This window comes from Rhinatrema bivittatum, chromosome 6, assembly GCF_901001135.1.
Source record: "Rhinatrema bivittatum chromosome 6, aRhiBiv1.1, whole genome shotgun sequence".
Classification (NCBI taxonomy): domain Eukaryota; kingdom Metazoa; phylum Chordata; class Amphibia; order Gymnophiona; family Rhinatrematidae; genus Rhinatrema; species Rhinatrema bivittatum.
The window spans coordinates 29,035,890-29,048,336 of record NC_042620.1 but is presented as its reverse complement, the minus strand read 5'-3'; the positions used below and the strand labels follow the sequence as shown (position 1 = coordinate 29,048,336).

The following is a 12,447-nucleotide window of genomic DNA, read 5'->3' as shown; positions in this document are numbered from 1 at the left end:
AATGACAGCAGGGCGGTGATGGTGAGCCCTGAGAGAGCACAGAACAAAGCTTGCGATGGGAGCGCTCCTTCTGCCCACCCTCCTTTAGCAAAATGTAGACAAATGCTCGTCTTGCTGACAAAATGTGAGTAGGCTTAGGAAAGCGGGAATCGTTCAACCACACTTCTTGCAACTGTATTGATCATCATTGTCTTTGTGCCATGACTAAGATTTAAAACGGAGGTCCCCCAAATCTGGTCCTCGAGGGCCACAAACCCCGGAGTTTGGCTTTCAGGATTTCCACAGTGAATATTCATGAGATCTTGCAGTTAAGATTTTTATTAGTTTTATTAGCCGTATCTTACACTGGAATCTGCTTAGAAAGGGTCCTAGTAATGGGCAGAATACAAATTATTGTAAATAGATCAATTTTGCATGCAAGGCTTCCACTGTACATAAAAATACCTTGTCTGTATTTTGAGGAAAATCCTGAAAACCTAAGGAACAGAATTAGGATGTCTTGAAGAATGACTGACAGTGTTTGAAATTGAGACATTGCCTGTGGGCTTTATCCAAAGACCGTCACGCAGGAGCTGAATTGGTACAAGTCTGAAGCTCAAACAGAAAACCATTTTATCACATCTTTATATCTTGAAAGCATTCAGCTGCCATAGTCCAGGCCTTCCTAAAATACTTCTGCTTATTTGTAAAGTGTCATTTCTAGACCTGTGCAGCGCTGTACAGATATAGAGTCCCTGCCCCATGGAGCTTACTGTCTATTTAAGACAAACATGACTAACGAGCCTATGGGAAATGCATTTATTATAGAGACATGGTTAAGCTTTAAAAGCATTATATTGACTCAGGAAGTCTATTCCAGGCATATGGTGCAGTAGGATGCAAAGCGAGGACCTTTTCTTAGAGAAGGGTACACACGAGTGGCTTGCCTATCGAATGGAGATCACAAGGGAGGGTGTAGGGAGAGAGAAGATGAGCAGCAAGTTGCTGCAGAGAGAATGTTGGGTAGGAAAGTGAAACTTAACGGTCCACAGAGGTGGAAGATAGGGGTTACATGGTCCCTGGTGATGCTGACAGAAGATATCGTGCAGCCAAAGTTTGAATAGATTGCACTGGAGAAAGATGGTTCAGTGGGATACCCGCAAGTTGCAGGAGGCGATAAATGGATGAATGTCCTCATAGCACGCTAAGGGAGGGATGGATGGATTTCAGTAACGTATGGAGTAAGGAGCATGCTCTAACAGTGTGTGTGGAGGAGAGAGGCACCAAACTTCTCCTGGTGACCCTCCCACGTTCGGTCAGGGTTTTCAGATTCTAAATGCGTGTGCGCAGACTCATTTCACCTGAACTTCTGGATAGTCTGAGAACCTGGCTGGCTGTGGGGATCAGTAGATCAGGTTTGGGAACCCCCCTAGTCTGGTTACCTTGCAGAGCTCTGAGAATTTGAGCAGCATGCTGTTCAGTATGACTGGGGGAAGGGGTCTAGAAGATTATTTTTGATGCTGTATACTCTTTAGTAATTTAGCATGTGTGCAATATATGCAGCCTTTGACGTTCAGTCCCATACATGCAGTAGAAGTCCACATACGGTTCAAAATATGAAAACTGTGAATGAACTGTACAAAATGTTATGGCAACTTGTAAAATTACTTGGCTTAAGATTAATCGAGACGTTTGAAATAGCTTGAGCCAGATGTTCCAAGCATTTTTTTCCCCCCGAGTCACAAAATGAGGATTTCTCTTAGTACTCCTGGTCCCTTGTTTCTAATCTACTGCATGTGGAGCCAGATGTTGGAAGCTGTTGCCAGGGCCCTCTGTCTCCCATGATTCCTGGCTGTGCCAAGGGCCACAAAATCCAGCTGTGAAATTCAGGTTTGAGAAATTGTAGGGGGTCGGGTAGTCATGGCCTGGCCACCGTGGATTGGCATGGGGAGGGGATCACGGGCACGGGTGAAGCGAGTGGGTGACCTGTGTGAATAAGACAAGGTATTGGCATGGAGAGAAGGGGTATGAGAATGGATGCTCCCCCTCCTTTTCTGGATCCAGGATCCCCCTTCCCTTTCTCATTATTCCTTCTATCTTTCCTTACCTCTGCTCCTTCCTCTGGAGATTCCCTCTCCTGTCCCTAATTTGTATTTTCTTTTAGGGGAACAGGAGATGTTGGAAAATGGGTTTTATAATAAAGCTGTGCTGTGGACCGTGGAGTGTCTGCAGTCCCCCCTTCCCCTCCCTTCTGCCATGGGTCACATCCTCCTGCCACTGGTGGGACCTGGGGAATCCTCGCCAGCCTTTTTGCTGCCGTTGCCCCCTCCGTGGGCGCTGATCAAACTTTACCCTTCGTCCCCGCTGCCTGAGGCCTCCCTGCGGCAGCAGGCTGACCAGTCTCCAGCTCTGGGCGGGCACCGGTATTTGCATGCGGGCGGGCTGCGATGCTCGTTCGGAGCACGTAGCAATTTTTATGAGAGGAAATCAAAAACGTGCATTCTTCAACATGCAAACGTGGCTTGGAATTTCAGACACGTTGCCATAGAACAGGGGTCAGGAACCTTTTTGGCTGAGAGCCATAAACGCCACATATTTTAAAATGTAATTCCATGAGAGCCATACAATATGTTTAAAACTAAATACAAGTAAATGTGTGCATCTTATGTAAGATCACACTTTTAAAGTACAATAAGTCTCTGAAAATATTACACCAATACATCTCCTATTAGGAAAACGGACCAAGCCAGGCTGCTATAGAGTCCTACACAGAAACTACACGCCAGCAGAAAACCTCACCTGAATCACGTGCTGTCCCTCACCTAACATAGAATAAAGAGACCAAAACACATAACTAGAAGCATGCAGAAAAAACTGAATTGGAAACTGCAACAAGCCAGAGTCTCTGTATGCAGTGTAACAAAGGAAAAAAAAAATCACCCATCCTTATAAAACAAATCAAGAAATATAAAATCATCAGCAGTAAAACTGTACTAACAAAAAGAACATATTTTGAAACAGCTGATGAGAGTAATATCCAATAATTAAAAACTCATATAAAACATTTCCAGATACCAACAAAATATTTCAAAATAGCAGACACAAAGACCCAGTAATGAAAAATAAGGATACAAAACTTTTTTTGCTCTGCATACCTGGGAACGTTTGATATCCAGGTGTCCTGAGATTGTTCTGAATTAGCAGGAGGCGGGGTGGTTTGCTTGGAACTTTCTCCTCTGTCACATACCAGCGCTCTCTCTCACACTGGCTCTCAATGACACACCTATACACACATGCTCTCAGTACTCACATATACACTTGTTTTTTCTCTCTCACTTATATAGGCTCTTAATTACATATTTACACACATGCTGTCTCTTTTCACGCTTACACACACAGGCTTTCAATCACATAAATACATGCTGTCTTTTTCTCTCACACACAGACTCTTTCACATGCTTACAAACATGTCCTCTCTTTCTCTCATTTACACACAGGCTCTCAATCACATACTCAATCACACACAGACATACATGATCTCTCTCTTACTTATACACACAGGCTCTTAATCATACATACACATGATTTCTCTCACACACAAAGGATCTCAATCATACACACATACTCTTTCACACAAACAGGTTTTCAATCACAAACTTACACATACAGGTTCCCAATGGTAAACTTACATTCATGCTCTCTCGCTCTCAATCACAGACATACTTTCACATGTACAGGCTCTCAATCATTCACATGCATGCAATCTCTCACTCACACACACACAGGCCTCCCCGCGGCCCGGAAGAGGAAGTGGAGAGTATCGGGTGCGTGCGCGGCAAGAAGAGGCCACGCTAGTGCGCTCGGCATCGGCCCGAAGAAAAGAAGACTGCAGCGCGGCTCGGAGGAAAATGAAGAGCTTCAACCGCGGCCGATGGGACTCCGCCTCTGCGAGGGCTGAAAATGAAGGAGGTTAGCGTTGGGAGAAGGCTGCTGCTGCCGCGAGTTCCCGGGGTGGGGGAGAGAGAGTGAATGAGCGAGCAAGCATGTGCACTAGCGTGGCCTCTTCTTGCCGCGCACGTACCCGATACTCTCCACTTCCTCTTCCGGGGCGGGGGCGGGAAGAAGAGAGCACGCCGGTGCTGCTGACTCCAGCTGTCCTGCCGTGTTCCGCCTGGGCTGACAGCATTTTAAGCCCGGGCGGAGGAGGACCGGGGAGCAGCTGGGTCATCGAAAGTGTGGCGACACTTGTCTGCGAGCCAGATGCAGCCCTCAAAAGAGCCATATCTGGCTCGCGAGCCATGGGTTCCCGACCCCTGCCATAGAAATTCCTACCCTTGCTGAAGAATCTACCTTTGAGCTGCCGCAGTAAACTGGAGGTTGTGGCTGTTGTCTGTCTATATAGTAGAACAGGTTTTCTCTCTTCTGCTAAAATTTAAATGGCTGTAACCCCCTTACAGTTAGATTTTTATCAGTTTCTTTTTTTGGACTAAGAAGGCGATTGCTTGGAGCTCAAGTGATGGAGAGAAGCATACGACTGCAGGCTTATCTCCTGAAGTTCCCATATAAAGTAGGGGTACCCTGTGGAATGTGCCGTGTGGTCGGGGGTGTTTTTTTTTTTTCTTCCAGCCCTGCTAAACATTTCCTGCAAATAGCCAGATAGGCCTGCAGCTGTTCTTGGACCTAATTCTCCGTGGAGCACAGGATTTGGTGCGAGAGGTAACGGTGGTGGGGCCACTTGGCAACAGTGATCACAACGAGATCAAAATTTGACTTTAAGGAAAACTGCTGCTCCAGCATTTAACTTTCAAAAGGTAAAGCTGATAAAACGAAGAGAAACTGTGGTGCAGCTGCAAAGGTTGGGTTTACTTGAGAAGTGAACACTGTTAAAATACCATCTTGAAAGCCCAGACATGTATTCCCTGCTTTAAAAAAAAAAAAAAACAGTGGGAAAGCCAGGTGTCTGTAAGCGTGGTTAAAAGGTGAGGAGAAAGATGCTGTTCTGACCAAAAGAACTCCTTTCAAAAAATGGAAAGAGGATCCAACTGAAGAAAATAGAAAAAAGCATAAGCAATGGTGTGGTAGATACAAAACATTGATAAGATGGGCAAAAAGAGTCATGAAAGCTGGCTGTAAAGACAAATTCAAAACAATCCTTTTTTTTTTTTTCCATGCATTTACAAACATTCAAGAAGAATTCTTGTACAGAAAAAGGAGGTAATACAAAGCCAGAACATTCCATGCAACGGTTTCTTTCATAGCCATGTAATACAATATATACCTCCTTACTCGGGAGGAACAAGGGAAAATACCAAGGAAAACCTAAAGAAAAATTGAGAGAGAGCCCGTTACTAATTATCACCAAATGCCATAAATTCAGATTAAGGGTGCAAGTCTAAAAAAGGCACTGAGCTGCGATGGCTCAAAATATATAATTCGCATTTTTTGAAATTTCAAGAAACGTTTACAGGGGTATCGCAATAAAAAAAGACACCCCCCCCCTTTAGAAGCCACCTCAGTACGCATAGCTAGAAACTTCGTACAATGCAATTGGGTATTTCTAGTGCAATCCGGATATATCCATATCTTTTGGCCATAAAGCAGAGAGAAAACGATTAAGGAAATAACATTTCAATCCATTTCTATCAGAGTAAAAGGCAAAATTCACCAAAAGAGAACCTTTTTTTTTTTAAGTAAAAAAATAAATAAATTGTGATAATTGTAATATCTAACGATTGATCTTGAACTTGAGCATCTTCTATGTCTTCAGTAGAGGATGGTAGATAAAGAGGCTATGCCAATAATAATAATAAAAGCCTATTAGGAACCTTCAAAGCTTGAGAGAGAGAGAGTTCTTAAAGTTCAATAGGTGAAATCATTCGTATAATGGGAAAATTCAAAAAACTTCTAAAAGACTTTTCCAGCTTTTTTGTGTGGACTTGTACTGCTTGAACCAAGGTAGTTTGAACTTTCTCTACCAAGGGCATCCACAATCCAAACGTTTCCAAATTTTAGTTCTAGAAACAGTGTTTTGTTCACATTTGGTTTGTATCCAAAAAAAGCTTTCATTAACTAAGTGATGGCGGCCTCTGAGATAACAACAAAGGCATCCCAGACTGATTCCAAGGTGATCTCGGGTGGTTTTCTAAGGGGAGCTTTGGTAGAAATTCACCAACTCGCTTGTACCCCTTAAACTCTCCACTTGCAACATCTAGGGAGTGCGGCCTAGGAGTTGAAAAAGCCGGACCAGTTCCCAAATGTCAGAAAAGCTTGCTGCACAAGCGGCCCTAAGCCACGCCCCTTTGAAAAGAGCAATGGCGTGTTAGATACAAAACATTGATAAGATGGTCTAAAAGAATACGAAAAGAAGCTGGCTGTAGGGACAAAAATTCAAAACAAAATCTTTTTTCAAATACTTCTGAAGCAGGAAGCCTGAGAGGGAGTTGGTTGGGCTGTTAGATGGTAAAGGGGCACTTAGGAAAGACAAGACTGTAGTGGAGAAAACAAAATTTAATTCTTTGCTTCGGTGTTTACGGAGGAGAATATTAGGCGAAATAACCCATGTAATGATGGTGACTTGGAGAAAGTGAAGCAATTTGCAATGAACCTGGAAGATGTAATAGGGCAGATGACGACAAATCACCTGGACCAGATGGCATATCCCAGAGTTCTGAAAATAACTCAAATGAAATTGCATCTCTTACTAGTAACTTGTAACTTACCATTAAAATAGTCTGTTGTACCTCTAGATTTGAGGGTGGCCAATGTAATGCCAATTTTTTAAAAAAGGGCTCCAAGGATGATCTTGCAAACTAGACTGAGCATGACTTCAGTGCCAGGAAAAACAAAACTATTCTAAAAAATCAAATTGCAGAACATATAGAAAAACATTGTTTAATGAGTCACAGCCAATATGGAATTGCCCAAAAGAAGTCTTGCCTCGCCAATCTGTTTTTTTTGAAGGGATTAATAAACATGTCTCTAATGATGAGCCGATGTATGTAGTGTGTCTGAGAATTTTCAGAAGGTGTTTTACAAAATCCCTCATGAGAAAATTAAAAAGTCATGAGATGGAGGTCACGTGATGCGGTGAGACGGAGCGGACGCGTTCGTTTCGGCTCCGGGTGATGCCCCCACATAAGCTAACAATTTAAAGTTTAAACGGAGCCCCGCGGAGGAGAAAAAGTCAAGGGAGTGAGGATTTTACCAGCAATTTCCTGCGGTGCAACTTTTCAAGCGCCATGACGACTAAATTGGTGCGGAAAGATAAGGCGAAAACGTTCAGCAGCGAAAAAAAGATGGCCGACGTCAGCCTTACTGAGGCGCCCTCTGCTTCGGAAGAACAGATGATTTTAAAAATTACTGACGCGGTAATTAAGGGCTTGGCGCCACAGTTTGCGGACCTAGCGGAGAAGTTGCAGGCTGTAAGTGAAACGATCGGAGACATGGGACGGAGGCTGGAGATAGCGGAGGGGAGAGTATCCGCAGTGGAAGAAGATGTCATGGCGGCGACCACGCGGCTGGGGGCCATCGAGAAAGCGGTCAAAAGTGCAGAATCAAAGTTGGAAGACTTAGAAAACCGTGCTCGACGGAATAATTTGAAATTTCTAGGTTTCCCTGAAAGCGTGGGGGAAGCTGAGCTTAAATCCATACTTGAAGGCTGGCTACCCACGGCGCTTAAATTGCCAGAGCTGGTGGGGAAACTGACGGTAGAGAGGGCGCATAGGCTAGGCCCACGTCGCGACACAGACGGCCTTGCTTGGTGATAGCGCGCTTTTTAGACTGGACACAAAAAAATCTTATCCACCTTGCTTTTAAGAAGATCAGGGAGCTGAAATATCACGAGCAAAAAATTATAATTTTTCCGGATTTTTCAGCGGCGGTGGCGGCCAAGAGAAAGCTTTTCTCTAATACGTGCAGCGATCTCTTCAATAAAAATGTTCGCTTCACCTTGCAGTTTCCTGCTGTATTGAAGATTTGGAAGGAGGGCCGTATCCATACTTTTGACAGTCCAGAGAAAGCGGCAACATGGTTGGCTTCCACAGGAGGGGAGACATGATAGAAGGAGCAGGATTCACCTGGCTTTACAGAGATGCTCGTTTCGTGGCCCTAGGGTGAGGGTGAAGGGACATTTGCTTTGGACAAAAGATAGTGAGAACTCGTATTTTACAATTCCCACAAACAACAATATATGCATATGGGTGGGTCTTTATAGCAATGATAAGTTACTGTTAATGTTTCTGTTCCGACTGTTGTTATAGCAAGCATTCAGATTTGGATATTCCAAAGCTCCTGGGGTTAATGAGGAGTGTGGGGGGCATAGACCCGATCGCACAAAAACTGACCTCAAGCCTCTTTTTTTTAGAGGAGTTTAATACATTGAATTTGATGGGGGGGAACTCCAAACTACAGGGAGAAGAAAGGTTTGATCGGAGGGAAGTTGGGGGGATGGGGAGGGGGGGAAGGGGAGGGGGAAGGGGTACTTGGGGTTCTTTTTTGGTTAAAGAGGGATGGTAAGAGATACAAGTCTATTGGTCAATCGCAATCGATATATAGGTTATTTATGAAGGGCCTGGTGCTGACTTCTGGTTTGAAGTTCCAGGTGGAGGTAAACTTGCTGGCTGCTCTGGCTGGGAGGCAGGCTGGCAGTCTGTATCATGCTACCTGTGCGGCATGCTGGCTTGTATATCGGGAATATGGGATCTCTACGAATTAACTCTTGGAATGTGGGGGGACTTGGCTCCCCTATCAAGAGACAAAAAATTCTGAGTGTGTGCTACAAAAACGGAAGGTAGATGTGGCAGGATTGCAGGAAACACACTTGTCGGAACTGGAAAGTCAGAAATTGAAACGGGGCTGGGTAGGCCATTGTTTTTATGTGCCTGCTAAAGGGAAGAAGGCCGGGACAGCAATCCTAATAAATAAAAGGATGCGATTTGAACTTCTAAGGCAGGCTACAGACAAGGAGGGACGTATTCTTATAGTGCTTGGGAAATTGCAAGGACAGGAAATTACTCTTTGCTCCGTTTATGCCCCGAATCAATATTCCCATACATTCTTTCAAAGCTTGGTAGGGCTTATTCATCGGGAACAGAAGGGCCCCCTTGTACTGCTGGGAGACTTTAATTGTGTTCATGACAGAGCGCTTGACGCTTCACATCCCTCTAGTAGGAGAGGTTTATCGGCCAAAAAGGGGATAGCATACCTTTGTAAAGAACTAGGTTTATTAGACATCTGGCGAACAATGCACCCAAGTGAGAGGGACTACACCCATGTGTCCAGGGCACATGCAACGCTGTCTAGGATAGACTACATACTTATATCTGACCTGCTGTTCCCTAGGATATTGCAAACGGACATAGGCTCTATAGCTGTGTCTGACCATGCTCCGGTGGGGGTCCATCTTGCAGATCACAGTACCCGGCAAAATGTGGGGACGTGGCACTTTCCTAGACACCTAGCTGATGATAAGAAATTTCATGCTTATCTTCAGGGTAAATGGCATGAATTTGCTCGTCATAATGAGGAACACAAGGGAGATCCAACCTTATACTGGGAAACTAGTAAGGCCGTCTTGCGAGGTGAGATCACTTCTTATGTGATTGCACAGGCGAAAGCACTGAACAAACATATCTTACAGTTGGAACATAGATTAGCGCAAGCGAAAGCTCAACTGGGTATTAATAATTCTGGAGATAACCAACAAAGCTATAGAGATTGCCTTAAGGCATTGAATACGGCGCTGCATATAAGGGCACAGAGAACTTTATTACGAGGGGCGCATAAGCTATATCGGTATGGTAATAAAGCTGGTAAGCTGCTGGCTAATTTAGTACGGGCGCAGAGGGGGAAAACCTACATTGACAAATTGAAGGATCAGCAGGGCCATCCGATAGTTTCCAGGGCGGAGGTCTGTGAAGTCTTCCGGAAATTTTACTCTACCTTATATACAGAGGATAGGGTAGGGGGCTCTAAGGAGGAGGAAGAGTTTTTCCATAATCTATCGCTCCCTCAAGCCACTGAGATGCAGCTATTACATTTAAATGCACCGATTACGCTAGCTGAACTTCAAGCGGTGATCAACAGCAGTAAAAGGAATAAAGCGCCTGGACCGGACGGTCTCACTGCTGAGTATTATAAAGTTCTGTGTGATCAAATATCGGATGCACTGCTAGCTTTCTTTCAGGCTGCCCAGTCTTTAGGGAGCTTTCCGGATGGGGTGACGAAGGCCTATATCACTGTCTTAGAAAAACCAGGGAAAGATTTATCCAAGCCGTCGGCTTGTAGGCCGATTTCCCTATTAAACTGTGAGGTCAAATTATTTGCAAAAATCATGGCAGACCGCTTGAGTACAGTTTTTCCATCGCTCATTATGCCACATCAGGCGGGTTTTGTCAAGGGCCGAGCCATTAGCTCTAATATGACGAAACTGCTTCTCTCGCTTGAAGAGTGTTACAGGTTGGGAACTGGGGCCATGGTAGTAGCCTTCGATTCAGAGAAGGCATTCGATAGAGTTTCGTGGCCCTACCTTTTCTCGGTCCTTGGCAGATATGGCTTGAGAGGGGAAATTGTCCAGAGTATCTCTCTGTTATATCGTAATCCCATATCCGCCATATGTGCGAACGGACAGATCTCAGAGGATTTTCCCTTACATAGGGGAACGCGGCAGGGGTGCCCACTGTCCCCACTACTCTACATATTATCTATCGATCCCTTACTTCGGAGGATAGCGGAAGACCCCCTTATTCAGGGATTCTCCTTGGGTCAGCAGACTTTCAATATCTCTGCCTTCGCGGATGATGTACTTGTTTTCTTAACAGATCCACAAAAAGCTCTGCCTAAGGTTTTGCAGCTCCAGAGTGCCTTTGGTACATTTGCTGGCCTAAAAATAAACACTGACAAATCTGAGGCTCTGGCGACTGCTGAGGACATACGGGCTAACTGGATGGGTCCCTTCCCCTTAAAATGGGTGGATAAGGATATGAGGTATCTGGGCATAAGACTCTCTAAGGATATTCGTCTAATGCATAAGGCTAATATAGATCCTTTAATTCGTAATATGGAAGAGCGGCTGAGAGGATGGAAAAATTTACCCTTATCTATTACTGGAAAAATATTCCTGCTAAAAATGATGGAATTACCAAAATGGATTTATGTCCTGCAGCAATTGCCATTATGGTTGACAAGAAGGGAGGTGCACCGAATCCATGCCATAGTACGAAAATATATTTGGGGCTCACATAAGGCACGTCTACCCTTGTCTACGTTGATGGCTCCTAGGGAGAGAGGGGGACTCGCATGCCCGAATTGGAGGGATTATAATCTTACTTGTATGCTACGGCATGTACATGACTGGATAAATGATACCACTTTATACACACCCTTGCCTTTTATATGTGAATGGCTAGAGCCATATCGGATACAAAATTTATTACACTTGCCCAGGGTTTTCATACCAGAGAGAGCTCAAGGGGGTATGGTGCTGAATTCAGGGAGGCAGGCATGGCGATATTTATGCAAGGTGAAGCTTAGACTCCCTCATAATGCTAGTCCATACCTCACTTTTGTGGGTAATCCCCAATTCCCGAGTGGCCTTACCTCGGAGGTGTTTAGGCGATGGGGTGTACAGGGGTTGCACACAATAAAACGATGTTTGGAACCTAAAGCTTTGACTCTTAAAAGTTTTACGGACCTACAAACGCAATATGGCCTCGAAGGGAAAGACTTACGGGTACCTTCAAGTCAGGCACTATATTTCCTCATTGAAATTTGCCTCTGTGGACCCCCACGCTGTCAACAACTTGTATGCTTTCTTCTTGCAGGTGGGGAGGAAAAGTAACTCCAGTGGAGCTTTTTCCCGCCTTCTTAAGGCAATGAGTGATATAGCTGTGATAGGTTCCATTCAGGAGAAGTGGAAGAAACAGGCACAACTGTCTCTTTCGGTAGATGAGATAAAACTAATATTGAAGGAGTATTATAAAACTTTGGAAAATGTTCACCTGCGGGAAGTGGGATATAAGGTTTTAAATTGTATGTATATGTCACGCTCCTGGATGTATGCGGCCAAATTGTGCGATACGGACTTGTGTTTGAAATGTACTATTGTAAAGGGGACGTTATACCACTGCCTATGGGACTGTGCTAAGATACAGCAGTTCTGGGACGAGAACCTATCCCTGGTGAGTGGGATTGTTGGAACCATATTACCCAGAGACGTGAAAATGTGTCTATTTGGTGTGTTAGAAGGCGATCGGCTGGACTTACTAGATACGGATCAAGCATTCCTAAAAAAGGCTATGTTGATTGGATTACAAACGATTATGGGTAACTGGATAATGCCGGAGAGGCCGGTTAAAGCACAATGGCAGAATAAAATGCTAACTCTTTTGCAGTTTGAATATATGTCAGCTAACATGAAACCACCGATAGCTCGTAGGACCTGGGAAGGAGTCTGGAAAACGTATTTGTTGT

The 12,447-nt window shown here is 44.5% G+C and overlaps 1 protein-coding gene across 3 annotated transcripts in view; it reads left to right on the top strand.

Annotated features, from left to right (window-relative positions):
* Positions 1 to 12,447, top strand: part of TFCP2L1 (transcription factor CP2 like 1) — a 101,552-nt gene that overhangs the window by 24,723 nt on the left and 64,382 nt on the right. The gene's annotated exons all lie outside the window — the stretch shown is intronic.